Below are 14,092 nucleotides of genomic sequence, written 5' to 3'. Positions count from 1 at the left end.
CTGAGTCAGTCTGCGGACACGCTCCCAAAGCGATGTGCTGCTGGAAGGAGGCTGCTGTTTGCTCCCTTCCCCCGGGACCGGGATCTCTCCATTCGCGGCTGTTTTAAACCATCTTCTTCCGCTCACAGGCAGTGCTGGGGGAGGGGAGCGCAGGCGCAGATTCCGGCAACAATTCAGCAAACAGAAACATGGAAAATTTCCGGCGCAGAATGAGGCCATTCGGCCCATCATGTCCGTGCCAGCGCAAAGAGAGCGATCCAGCCTGTTCCCACAGTTTCTTGTTATTGGACAGTGAAGTGTGGAAACAGAAGCGGACAGTCAGGATGTGGAGATTTACACAAAGAGAATCTATTATAGGCACCAGGTGAGAAGTGTGAAGGACACATTTTGAACAGCAGCTGTTTGGTTTCGACTAAACGGTTAGACCATGGGAGCGGGAACTGGAAATCTGACCTGTGTAAAAGTCCCTGTTCCGTCGGTCAGTCCCATTCATGGCCCAGCGGATTATGTCTGGATGTCATTTAATTGTTGTAAAACGGCCAAAGCCCCTGGTATGCAGTAGCTGGGGGCTGAAGGAACGCAGTGGAATCAGACACTGACTCTGTTTGTATTGCTGGGTTTCCTTTGTGATTGTTCACAATGATTATTCATTCAAAGATTGTTTTGGTCTCTCTTGTCACTTCCACCACACCTCTTCCTGAATTATAATAAATACTTTTTCTTTCTACAGGCAAATACTTGAAGGAAGTAGAATAAATATAATGATGCCTCAGCACAAGGGGAAGTGCAGCCGGCTCCTCACACACAGTAAGTACAGTATCATTCAGAGAGAAAAGAAACATCAGTTCCACAATCACTGCCAGCAGTACTAGTCAGACTGGCACTGATCCCAAGTTCCAGAGACTAACAGTCAATCCAACAGTCACACAGAGCATGACAGACTGAAGTTGTTTCCATTTCACACCAACTCTGTCCCACTGACAGGTAGATACATCAATCCCAGTCCAAAATCACATCCACTGTCAGATTGCAAGGCACTGTGTCACTCTCACAAGACAGCAGCCTGAACTACAAATTCAATGTCAGATAGAACAGACAAACAGTACCCGATTGTAAAGAACAGAATTAATCTCAATAATGTAACCAGACTGCAGACTGAGCTACATGTTACACACCACTCCACAAATCTCACAAATAGTCAGGCTGGAAGACACAGTATTAATTCCATTACTGCAAACTGAATGCACTGTTATCTACCAGGACATAAAACATATTGTAAAATGAAAGGACACAGACCTGAAATGTTAATTGTGTTTCTCCCTCCACAAATGCTGACTAAACTGCTGAGTATTTCCAGCATTTTTGTTTATTTCAGATTTCCAGCATCTACAGACTTTTGCTTTTATTTTAGAGCTAAAGAAACATTGCATTTTTTTATTTATTTAGAGATACAGCACTGAAACAGGCTCTTCGGCCCACCGTGTCTGTGCCGACCAACAACCACCCATTTATACTAACCCGACAGTAATCCCTTATTCCCTATCACCTACCTGCACTTGGGGCAATTTACAATGGCCAATTTACTTATCACCTGCAAGTCTTTGGCTGTGGGAGGAAACCGGAGCACCCGGGGAAAACCCACACAGACACAGGGAGAACTTGCAAACTCCACACAGGCAGTACCCAGAATCGAATCGGGGTTTCTGGGGCAGTGAGGCTGCGGTGCTAACCACTGCGCCACTGTGTCTTCTCGAGACACCCCTTGAGAAGTGAGACTTTTTGCCCAGAGATGGGGCTCTGTGAGGTGAGAGTGACTGCCCTTGACATCAAGGCAGCCTTTGACGTGCATGGCAACAAGGCAGCCCTAGCAAAACCAGTGTAAATAGAAATCAGGGCAAAATGCTCTGCTGTTTGCAGTCATACCTGGCACTAAGGAAGATGGCTGTGGTTGTTCAGGTTAATCATCTCAGTCTCCGGCCATTACAGCTGGAATTCCTCAGAGAGGTGTTCTAGGCCCAACCATCTTCAGCAGCTTCATCAATGACCTTCCCTCCATCACAAGGCCAGAAGTGTGGATGTTTTCTGATGATTGCACAATGTTCAGCACCATTCATGACTCCTCAGATACTGAAGCAGCCCGTGTCCAGATGCAGCAAGACCTGGACAACGTCCAGGCTTGGGTTGATAAGTGGCAAGTAACATTGGCATCAGATAAGTGCCAGGCAATGACCATCTCAAACAAGAGAGAATCTAATCATCTCCCCTTGATGTTCAATGGCATTACCATCACTGAATCCCCCACCATTAACATTGACCATTGGTTACCATAGACCAGAAACTGAACTGGACCAACCATATAAATGCTGTGACTGCAAGAGCAGGTCAGAGGCTACGAATTCTGCGGCGAGTAACTGACCTCCTGTTTCCCCACATCCGTCCACCATTCACAAGACACAAGTCAGGATTGTGATGGAATACTGTCCACTTGCCTGGATGAAGGCAGCTCCAACAACACTCAAGTAGCCTGTTTGATTGCCCACATCCACCACCTTCAATATTCACTCCATTCACCACTGATGCACAGTGGCAGCAGTGCGTACCAGCTAAAAGATGCACTGCAGCATCACACCAAGGCTTCTTCGACAGTACCTTCCAAACCCAGAACCTCCACCACCAACAAGGACAAGGGCAGCAGATGCATGGGAACACTACCACCTGCAAGTTCCCCTCCAAGCCACACACCATCCTGACTTGGAACTATATCACCATTCCTTCACTGTCGCTGGGTAAAAATCCTGGAACTCCCTTCCAAACAGCACTGCTGGAATTCCTGCGGCTCAAGGACTGCAGCGGCTTAAGAAGGCAGCTCACCACCACTTTGTCAAGGGCAATTTGGAATGGGCAATAAATGCTGGCATAGCCAGTGATGCCTACATCACACTAACAAATGAAAAAAGTGAGGAAATAGTGAAGGGCTTTTATAGAATACACAGAGACACGTTTCCACTTGTGGTGTCTGAAACGAGCCAAAAATATAAAATCGACATTCATAAAACCAATGAGGAATTCATGAAAAATGTATTTACGTAGTGAGTGGTTAGAATCTGGAATTTGCAACCACAGGGAGAGGTCGAGGCAAATAGTATTGATGCATTTAAGGGGAGGTGGAACAACTGTATGGGAAGAAAGGAATTGAGGGATATACAGAATGGGCTTTATTTTTGTTTATTTGTGCATATGAAGCAGGGTGGCTGGAAATATGTGTCGAGCATAGAGAAGTTGGGACGATCCCAGTGCAGTGTTTTGTCTAGATGGATCTGCCCAGAATACTTGTGATGCAGGAGCTGGGAGCTTCAGTACTTCAGTGGAGACAGATACTGACACTGGTTTTCATTTGTGGGTGTTTTTAATGATTATTAATTGCGAAATTAAATTCACCTCTTTGATATTTTGCACCTCCCCTGTTCTTGAGTTAAGACATATTTTTTCTTCATACAGGCACATCCTTGAAGGTATCGTGATGAATGTGATGGTTGCTGCACTCGAGGCACAAGGAACAGTGCAGCCAGCTCCTCTCACACACAGTAGGTACATTATCACTCAGAGTACAGAGGGATAGACAGTTCATCAGTTCCCTAGTTTCAGACTGCAGAAGTAGTCAGGCCCACATTGATCCAGAGTTCCAGAGACACATTTTCAATCCAACAATCAAACAAAGCAGGAGAAAAATAAGTTGTTTCCATTTCACCCCAATTCAGTCCCATTGACAGTCAGATACATCAATCCCAGGTCAAAGTCACCCTCATTAACAGATTGAAATACAATGTGTCAATCTAAATATAATGCAGACTTCGCTATCAATTAAATATCAGATAGAATTGGCACACGGTATTGATTGAATGGCACAGAATCTCTTGTAATGCTGTACCCTGAGATTTAAATTAAATACCATACTCAAAGCTCACATCCATTCATGATAAAGGATGTTTAAACATCCCCATCGTGTCCCCTGAGATACAAGTTACATACAAGTCCAACATTCATTACAGTGAAAGTTTCTAAGGTGCTGAAAGATATTGTAACCTGAGACACAAATTAGATACCAGTTCAGAACTCACTCACACTGTGAAATGGAAAGATACAGAATCAATTCCATTAGTGTAGATTGATCTAAATATTATATACCATTCTAAAAACTCATACAATATCAAACTGAAATACAGTATCAATTCCATGAGTGTAGATTGATCTAAACATTGCCAGTCCAAAAATAAAACAGTATTAGATTAAGTAATGCTGATAGAAAGTGCAAACTGTGATGTAAATTAGATGCCTGAACTCACCCAGACTGCGGAATTTAAAAATACAGTCGACTGAGATACACATTATTTACCAGCCAAAAACATCTCAAACATTATCAGAGTGAAATAGATTATCAATTCCATTTGTGTAGACTGAAATCCACAGAACAAACCAGTAAAAAATCTCATACAGCGGTATGGTGGTTTTGTGGTGACATTACAGGACGAGTAATCCTGAAGCCTCCACTAATGGTCCAGAGAAACAAGTTCAATTTCCATTACAACAGCTGGGTAATTATAGTATCATAGAATCAAAGAAAGTTTAAGGCACAGAAAGAGGCCACTTGGCCCATCGTGTCTGTGCCAGATGAAAAACTTTCCACCCATTCTAATTCCACCTTCTAGCATTTGGTCTGTAGCCCTGCAGATTACAGCACTTGAATGTATATCCAAACTTCTTTTGAATGAATTGAGGCAGTGAGTTCCAGACCCCCACCACCCTCTGGCTGAAAAAAACTTTTCCTCATCTCCCCCGTAATCTTTCTACCAATCACTTTAAATCTATTTCCCCTAGTCACTGACCTCTCTGCTAAGGTAAATAGGCCCTTCACTTCAACTCTATCCAGGCACCTCAAAATTTTGTATGTTTCAATGAGATTTCTCCTCAGCCTTCTCTGTGCCAAGGAGAACAGCCTCAGCCTATCCAGTCTTTCCTCATAGCTGCATTTTTCCAATCCCGGCAACATTCTCGTGAATCTCCTCTGTACCCTCTCTAGTGCAATTACATCCTTTCTGTAATAAGGTGATCAGAACTGCATACAGTATTGATTGTGGCCTGACTAATGATTTATACAGTTCCAGCATAACTTCCCTGCTCTTAAATCTATACCTCGGCTAATAAAGGAAAGGATTCCATATGCCTTCTTACCACCTTATCGACCTGTCCTGCTACCTTCAGGGATCTGTGGGCATTTACTCCAAGGTCCCTCACTTCCTCTACACCTCTCAGTACTCTCCCATTAATTGTGTATTCCTTTGCCTTGTTTGACCTCCCCAAATGCAGCAACTCACACTTCTGAATTGAATTCTATTTGCCATTTTTCTGCCCATCTGACCAGACCATGAAGATCTTCCTGCAGCCTACAGCTATCCTCCTTGCTATTTACCACACAGCCAATCTTTGTGCCATCTGCAAACTCATACCCCCTACATTTACATCCATGTAGACTACATCAACTGCACTACCCTCATCTATCTTCCTTCTTAATTCTTCAAAATTTCGATCAAGTTGGGCAGACAAGATCTTCCCTTAACAAATCCATGCTGACTATCCTTGATTAATCTGTGCCTTTCGAAGTAACATTTTATTCTGTCTCTCAGAATAGATTCCAATAATTTGCCCAATACTGATGTTAGACTGACTGGCCTGTAATTATTTGGTCTCCCTCACTCCCTTTTTAAACAAAGGTACAACGTTAGCAGTCCTCCAATCCTCCATCACTACACCTGTATCCAGTGAGGTCTGGAAAATGATGATCAGCTATTTCCTCTCTTGCTTCTTTTTAAGAGCCTGAGGTGCATTCCATCCGGCGCTCGTGATTTATCAACTTTCATATACACTAATCCCATTAATATGTCCTCTCTCCCTCTGTATGAATCACATCCATACTTCACACCCCTCTTCCTTATCTACAATATATGCATCTTCCCCCTCTTTTGTGAAGACAGATGCAAAGCATTTATTCAGAACAATGTCAGCATCTTCTGCTCTACACATAGGTTACCTTTTTGGTCTTTTCTGTGCCCTACTCTTTCCTTATTTATCCTTTTACTCTCAATGTATTGATAAAACATCTTTGGGTTCACCATGATTTTGATTGCCAATATTCTTTAATGCTCTCGCTTAACTTTCCTAATTTCAATGTTGATTTCCCCCCTCCACATTCTATACTCCTCTCGGCTTTCTGTAGTATTCAGTTCTCTGTGTTGGGCATAAACTTTCCTTTACTGCCTTATTATACCCGTAAACTCCTTGACATCCATGGGGCTCTAGATTTGGCCTTCCCACCCTTTTTCTTTGTGGGAACATGTTGACTCCGAACCCCTTGAATCTCCCCTTTGAATTCTTCCCACTGCTGTGACACTGATTTACCGTCAAGTACCTGTTTCCAGTCCACTTTCGGTAAATCACTCTCCAGCTTAGTAAAGTTGGTCTTGCCCCAACTGCGAACTCTAACTCCTGTTCTGTCCTTGTCCTTTCCATAATTATATTAAAACTGACTGAATTATGATCACTACCACCAAAATGCTGTCCCACTGCCACTCCTTCCACCTGCCCCTCTTCATTTCCTAAAACTAAGTCTAAAACTTCACCCTCTCTTGTTGGACTTGCTACATATTGGCTAAAAAAGTACTCCTGAATGCACCTCAAGAATTCTGCTCCCTCAATTCCCTCCACACAAAAAGTATCCCAGTTAATGTTTGGGTGGTACAAATCCCCCACTGTTAATGCCCTATTGTTCTTGCACTTCTCAGCGATTTGCCTACATATCTTCTCTTCCATCTCCCTCTGACTGTTTAGGGGTCTATAGTGCACTCCCAGCAGTGTGATTGCTTCTTTTTTGTTCCTCAGCTCAATCTATACGGTCTCATTTGATAAACCTTCCAACATATCATCCCTCCTCACAGCTGTAATAGTTTCTTTGACCAAAATTGCCACTCCCCCTCCTTTTTTATCCCCTTCCCTCTCACGTCTGAAAACCCTGTAACCAGGAAAATTGAGCTGCCATGCCTGTCCCTCCTTTAGCCATGTTTCTGTAATAGCTATGATATCATACTGCCATGTGTCTAACTGTGCCCTGAGCTCATATGCTTCATTTGCTATACTCCTTGCATTGATTTAGATATCCTTGAGCACTGCCAACATTTTTTGTTTTGAATTTTCTAATCAGTGTTTCCTCTCTCTTCCAGACTCCATTAATTTTCTGCCTGCCATTTTTATTTCTGATTTTGTCCCATCTGACTCTACCTTACAGTCCCCATCTCCCTGCCAAACTAGCTTAAACCCTTCCCAACAGCACTAGCAAAACATCCTGCAAGGTACTCCGTCCTGGCTCGGTTCAGGTGCAACCCGTCCAACCTGTCCCAAAAATCTAAAGTCCTCCCTCCTGCACCATCTTTCCAGCCACACGTTCATCTGTCTTATCCATCTATTCCTGTACATTCATCTGTCTTATCCATCTATTCCTGTACTCACTTGCACGTGGCACTGGGAGTAATCCGGAGATTATTACTTTTGATGTCCTGCTTGCTAATTTCTTACCTCACTCCCTAAGTTCTGACTGCAGCACAACATCCTTATATCTACCTATGTTGTTGGTTCTGATGTGGACTACCACTGCTGGCTGTTCACCCTCCCCCTTCAGGATGCTCTGTAACTGCTCAATGACATCCTTGACCCTGGCACCAGGGAGCCAACACTCCATTCCTGGATTCACGTCTGTGGCCATAGAAACACCTGATTGTTCCCTTGACGATTGAATCACCTATCACTATGGCTTTTCCAGTCTTCCCTGTACTCCCCTTTGCAGCTGAGTCACCCATGGTGTCATGGACTTGGCTCCGGCTGCACTCCCCAGGTGAAGCATCATTGTCCTCTGTATTCAGAACTGAATACCTGCTGGAGAGTGAGACGCACTCGGGGTGTCCTGCACTACCTGCCTGATTCTTTTTGACTGCCTGGTGGTCACCCATTCCCTCTCTCCCTGCATACACTTAAGCTGTGGGGTGACCACATCTATAAACAAAGAACAGTACAGCACAGGAACAGGCCATTCGGCCCTCCAAGCCCGCGCCTATCTTGATGCCTGTCTAAACTGAAACCTTCTGCACTTCAGGGGACCGTATCCCTCTCTTCCCATCCTATTCATGTATTTGTCAAGATGCCTCTTAAACATCGCTATCTTCCCTGCTTCCACCACCTTCCCCGACAGCAAGTTCCAGGCACTCACCACCCTCTGTGTAAAGAACTTGCCTCGCATATCCCCTCTAAACTTTGCCACTCTCGCCTTAAACCTATGTCCCCTCGTAACTGACTCTGCCACCCTGTGAAAAAGCTTCTGACTATCCACTCTGTCTCTGCCACTCATAACTTTGTCAACCTCTATCATGTCGCCCCTCCACCTCCATTCTCAGTTTTGGGAAAAATAGAGTATATGACTGTATCAGTAAGTAGGAAAAGTTAAAATATGTTGTGACCAGTGGAGAAGTGTGATGAGAATAAACAGATCCTCCTCTGATTTCAACGACGCAATCATTTGTGATCTGGCTCTGTAGCTTAGTTGGTTAAAGCACCTGTCTAGTAAATAGAAGAGACTGGGTTCAACTCCCAGCAGAGCCTTATTTCACATTTGTGATATGCTTTAGAAGTTTCCTTATCAATCATTTATATCTCTGTTTTGTGAACTTGAACTTGGAATTCAAATTACATGATGAATTTCAGTCACAGGAGAAAACAGCCTTTGTGAAGGATGTGAGTTGGGAATGGCTGTTCCTCCTTGTCCAGAAATTCAGTGCTGATACGCCAAAGGCAACTTCTTTGATACAAATTTGTTCACGGTTACATTCAATCTGGAAAACAGCTCGACATTAATCTCACTGAAGGAAAGTGTGACTGCGTTGTATATTTCAGAGTGTTTGTGTCGTTATGTGTTGCTTTTAACCGAGACTGGGGACATGACGCAAGTGGGAGGGTTGATCCGAGGTTTGGAATATTTGTCAATCAGGAACAAGAAAAATCAAAGGAACCAAATAAGAAAACCTATGTCTCGTGGGTATTGAGAGACGGTGAGAAGATATTAAACTTTGTTCCATTCAATCCGGCTGCGATGAACTTTGAATTTTTCCGCCTTTTATAAACATTATTTGAAGGGTCTCTGTAACAATGTTCAGTGTTGATGAGAGTGGGGTCTGGGTGAGCAGCTGCTGAGTGTGACAGGGTCAGGACTGGATGCAGGAAGTGCTCTGACACTCTCTCTCTCTCTCTCTCTCTCTCTCTCTCTCTGATGGCTTTGAGTTGATTTTCAAGTGTTTGAATAAATGAAGGAAGTTCCCTCCACCCATTTGTTTGGACAGACAGTGTAGTATAAGGATGTAAAGGGTTAATGCTGAAGACAGTGGGATCAACCCCTCCCACTGTCAGAGTGGTGATGTAACAGTCACATGAGATGAGGTTTGGGAGAAGAGAGAGCAGCACCAAGGATGCTAGCTTAAGAGGTTTGATGAATGTGTATATAGTATTGTGTAAATTAGAAAAGAGTTCTTTGTTCTTTCAGCAGGAAATGTGTCCAGAAAATATTCAGGAGTCGGAATGCAGATATTAACTCCAAGTGACAGTTCTGGGTTCATTTAACAAAAAAAAGGTAGAGAATAATATTGCTCACTGATTGAAATCCCCCAGTGAGGAGACAGTTAAACAGGTGATCTGTTGGGGCATCCTTCGATCCAAGGTTTTGGCAGCATTTAATCTCCCTTTTTGGTGAAATTCTCTGTTATTTGCATCTTTTTTTAATCAGCTTTCATGGGTGAGTGAAAAACTCAAACAAACTGAACAGTTCCATTCTTCCTTCTTCCCATCAGTTTCTCTTTTCTGTTTCAGATCAATATAATGATGAGAATCCCAATTTCATCTGCTGTTTCTGGTGTTTTATCCATTCCAATCAAAATTCAACATTCCAATCAAATCTATTTGTTATTCCACAATGTCTCTCCATGTGTTTTATTCTGTTGTATTCTCTCACAGTTTGTTTGATGATCAATGTTACATCTCACTCTCTGTTCTGGTGAAGATCAGAAGCAGCGTTATCTGTTTGCAACACCCGACAAGTCGGCCTGAGGCTGTGTCTCGCCGATCATGTGGAATTAGGAACATCGAAACATAGGAGCAGGAGTCGGCCATTCAGCCCATCGAGCCTACCCCACCATTCAATATGATCATGGCTGATCATCCACTTCAATGCCCTTTTCCCCCACACTTTCCTCATATTCCCTTATGTCATTTGTATTTAGAAATCTATCAATCTCTGCTTTAAACATACTCAATGACTGAGCTTCCACAGCCCTCTGGTGTACAGAATTCCAAAGATTCACAACCCTCCGAGTAAAGAAATTTCTCCTCATCTCTGTCCTAAGGAGCTTCCCCCTTATTTTGAAATTGCGTCCCCTGGTTCTCGACCCATTTGTTTCCCAGGGGAAACATCTTAGCTGCATCTACCCTCACTGTCCTTTCAATATTTTGTGGGTTTCAATGAGATCACCTCTCATTCTTCAAAACTCTAGAGAATACAGCCCCAGTTTCCCCAATCTCTCTTCATAGGACAATCCCACCATCCCAGGAACAAGTTTGATGAACCTTCATTGAACTCCCTCCATGGCAATAATATCCTGCGTAAGGTAAGGAGACCAAAACTGTACACAGTACTCCAAGTGCAGTCTAACCAAGGTTCTATACAATTGAAGCAAGAATTCACTACTCCTGTACTCAAATCCTCTTGTGATAAAGGCTAACATACTATTAGCCTTCCTAATTGCTTGCTGCACCTGCATGTTAACTGTCAGTGACTTATTGACATGGACACCCAGGTCACCCTTACATTCCATACCTCAGTTAATAAAGGAAAGGATTCCATATACCTGCTGAACCACCTTATTGACCTGTACTGCTACTTCAGGGATCTGTGGACATTCACTCCAACGTCCCTCACTTCCTCTGCACCATTCAGTGTTCTCCCATTAATTGTGGATTCCTTTGCCTTTTTTGACGCCTGCTCTCACTGTTCCCTGCTCTCCGAGTGAACTCATGCTCCCTCTCCTGGGCTCTTTATGCTCCACTCTGCTCTCACTGTTTCCAGCTCTCTTAATGTATCAATATTTATTTGCCTTGTGTTTAATTCAAAATATGGATTAACTGTATTTTACAGTTGTAGGTTTTATTTGGTAGTCCTGTACAAGTTGTGGATTGGTATTCAATATTTAGCTCTGTGAAAACGATTGTGAATGAAAATATAACTTTCAATCTTATACATGGGCTGGTCTGCAAGCTCCAAGTCCTTCATTTTGTAGTAATGGAATTGATACTGTATCTTTCAGTCTTAATCTCTGTGGGATTTTTGAACTGGTATGTAATGCATAACTTGGTCTAACGTTCTGATGTACATTATTGGGATTCAAAGGATGATAGGAAATTGGGGCATTAGACCATTCAGCCCATCAAGCCTGCTCCAATATTCAAACAGATCGTGACTGATCATCTATCTCTACGCCATTTTTCCCTGCTATCTCCATATCCCTTGATCCCGTTAGTATTTAGAAATCTATCGATTTCTGTCTTGAATATGTTCAATGATTGATCTTCCACAGCCCACTGGGATAAAGAATTCCACAGATTTCTCACCCTCTGAGTAAAGAAATTCCTGCTCATCTCAGTCTCAAATGGCCTGCCCTTATTCTGAGACTGTGTCCCCTTGTTCTGGACTCACTAGACAGAGGAAACATCCTATCCATATCTACCCTGTCACACCCCATAAGAATTTTGTAAGTTTCAATGAGATCACCTTTCATTCTTCGAAACTCCAGAGAATTTCGGCCCAGTTTCTGCAGTCTCTCATCATAAGACAATCCCACCATCCCAGGGGATTAGTCTGGTGAATCTCTGTTGCACTCCCTCTGTGACAAGTCTATCCTTCCTTCAATAAGGAAACCAAAATAGTACAGAATACTCCAGGTGCAGTCTCAGCTAGACTTTATACAATTGAAGCAATACATGTTTAACCATGTACTCAAATACGCTTTCAATGAAGCCAACATACCATTTGCCTTCCTAATTGCTTGCTGCACCTGCACACCAGCTTTTAGTGTCTCATGAACAAGGACACCCAGGTCCCTTTGGACATCGACACTTCTCAACCTCTCACCATTTAAGAAATACTCTGTCTTTCTGTTTATTCTACCAAAGTGGAGAACTTCACACTTATTTACATTATATTCCATCTGCCATGTTCTTGCCCATTCACTTACCCTGTCCAAATCCCCTTGAAGCCTCCTTGCATTCATTCTGTACCTTTCAATGAGGTAAATTGTGTCTGTTCTGTTTCAAGTTTTATATTTAAAATGTAACCATGGTGACAGACTTTATTTAGATCTGATAGTGAGTTTGTTTTTATACTGTGATTGATGTATCAACCTGTCAGCTGTACTGAATTGGAGTGAAATGGAAACAACTTCTGTCTGTCCTGCTGTTGTTTGACTGTTGGATTGAAAATGTGTCTCTCGATTTTGGGATCAGTGTCTGTCTGACTACTTTTATTTGTTCCAGTGGAACTGATGAGCTGGCAGTATCTCTGTGCTTTGGGAGTGATCCTGTACCGACTGTGTGTTGGAACGAGCTCGCTGCACTTTTCTTTGTGTCCAAGAATCACCACATCCAGTCAGGTTCCTTCATGTATTTTCCTGCAGGAATGAAAGAATTGATGAGGTAGAAGATACAAAAACGATCAATGTAATCGTCCCAATTATAATCATTATGAACAATCGCGAAATGAAAACCAGGAACACAAACAGTGTCAGTGTCTGACTCCACTGCAGCAATGCAGTATTCAGCTTCTGTTTACCAGGTGTTTGCAGTGGTTTTACAAGAAGTTTGTGACATTCAGAAACAACACAAGCCCTGAACTGCTCAATGACTGGGACTGCCCGATAGAGCAGTGACCTTCACACAGTCACATTTCTATTTCAACGAAAAAACCAGCAGCCACTATTTAAAATGTGCCTTTCACACTTCTCACCTGTTATCTGCAATAAATGCTCTTTGTCTAACTGTCCACATCGTTATTTTGCAGCTATTTTCCCCCCACTGTTCACAATCCAACAAACAGTGAGAGACTGGAACTAAAGCAGGAAAATTCCCTCTCCTTTGGGTGGTGAAATTGTCAGTGATTTTCAATAGTGATTTCTTCCCATTGTGTCTCCCTGAGCCTGTACAGACACTGTCCGAGAATGAACTCTCCCTTCCCCGTGTCCCCGGCTCACTCCATGTTCCAGGAGCAGCTCCTGCTCCACAGTGTCTGTTACAAACACTCCCCGACTCCCCCTCAACTTCCCACCACTCAATGCTAATCTCTGAGCACATCTGCGGACACGCTCCCAAAGCAGTGGCTGCTGGAAGCAGATGCTGTTTGTTCCCTTCCCCCGGGCCCGGGAAGTCTCCATTCGCAGCTAATTTAAAGCATCTTCCCCTGATTGAGTGAATGGCCTCACAGACTGGGTTGGGGAAGGATGCGCATGCGCTCCACTCCTCATTGTGACGTCCCACTGGGGGGCGGGGTTATGTCGCGCGTGCGCAGATCTTTGCAGCAATTCAGCATTCAAACATCAATGGGAACTTTCCCCATTTCACCCTCATCAAAGTCCCAAAGAAAGTGAAGAGGGGCCTGGACTGGAGGGAGGGAGGGGCGGTGTAGGGGGAACCTAGAACCCAGAAAGCTGCCCACTTGCCCCATTTGGATGCTCAATTTGCGGTCATTCCCTGCAGGGGGTTTGTTATTATTGAGCCCCTCCTGGTAAAACAATCCGATAGAAAGAGGGGAGAAAGGAGGGAGCCGGTGTGTTTGCTGGGACCTTGCAGAATTCATTTCAGCAGCAAAAGTCCCGGGTTATATTAACCCGAGTGAAACACGCTGTCAGTGAGAGGAAAACCGAACGGCCCTTTTCATCTTTTCATTGGAAACAAAGTAGAG

The 14,092-nt window shown here is 43.5% G+C and overlaps 1 non-coding gene across 1 annotated transcript; it reads left to right on the top strand.

The window, feature by feature from the left end:
* Positions 1-8,626: 8,626 nt before the first annotated feature.
* trnat-agu (transfer RNA threonine (anticodon AGU)) lies at positions 8,627-8,700 on the top strand. Its single transcript has one exon. It is a non-coding gene; the product is annotated as a tRNA-Thr (tRNA).
* Positions 8,701-14,092: the final 5,392 nt, after the last annotated feature.

The sequence above is a fragment of the Heterodontus francisci genome, unplaced genomic scaffold (assembly GCF_036365525.1).
Source record: "Heterodontus francisci isolate sHetFra1 unplaced genomic scaffold, sHetFra1.hap1 HAP1_SCAFFOLD_58, whole genome shotgun sequence".
NCBI lineage: Eukaryota > Metazoa > Chordata > Chondrichthyes > Heterodontiformes > Heterodontidae > Heterodontus > Heterodontus francisci.
This window is presented reverse-complemented; position numbering and strand designations above follow the sequence as displayed.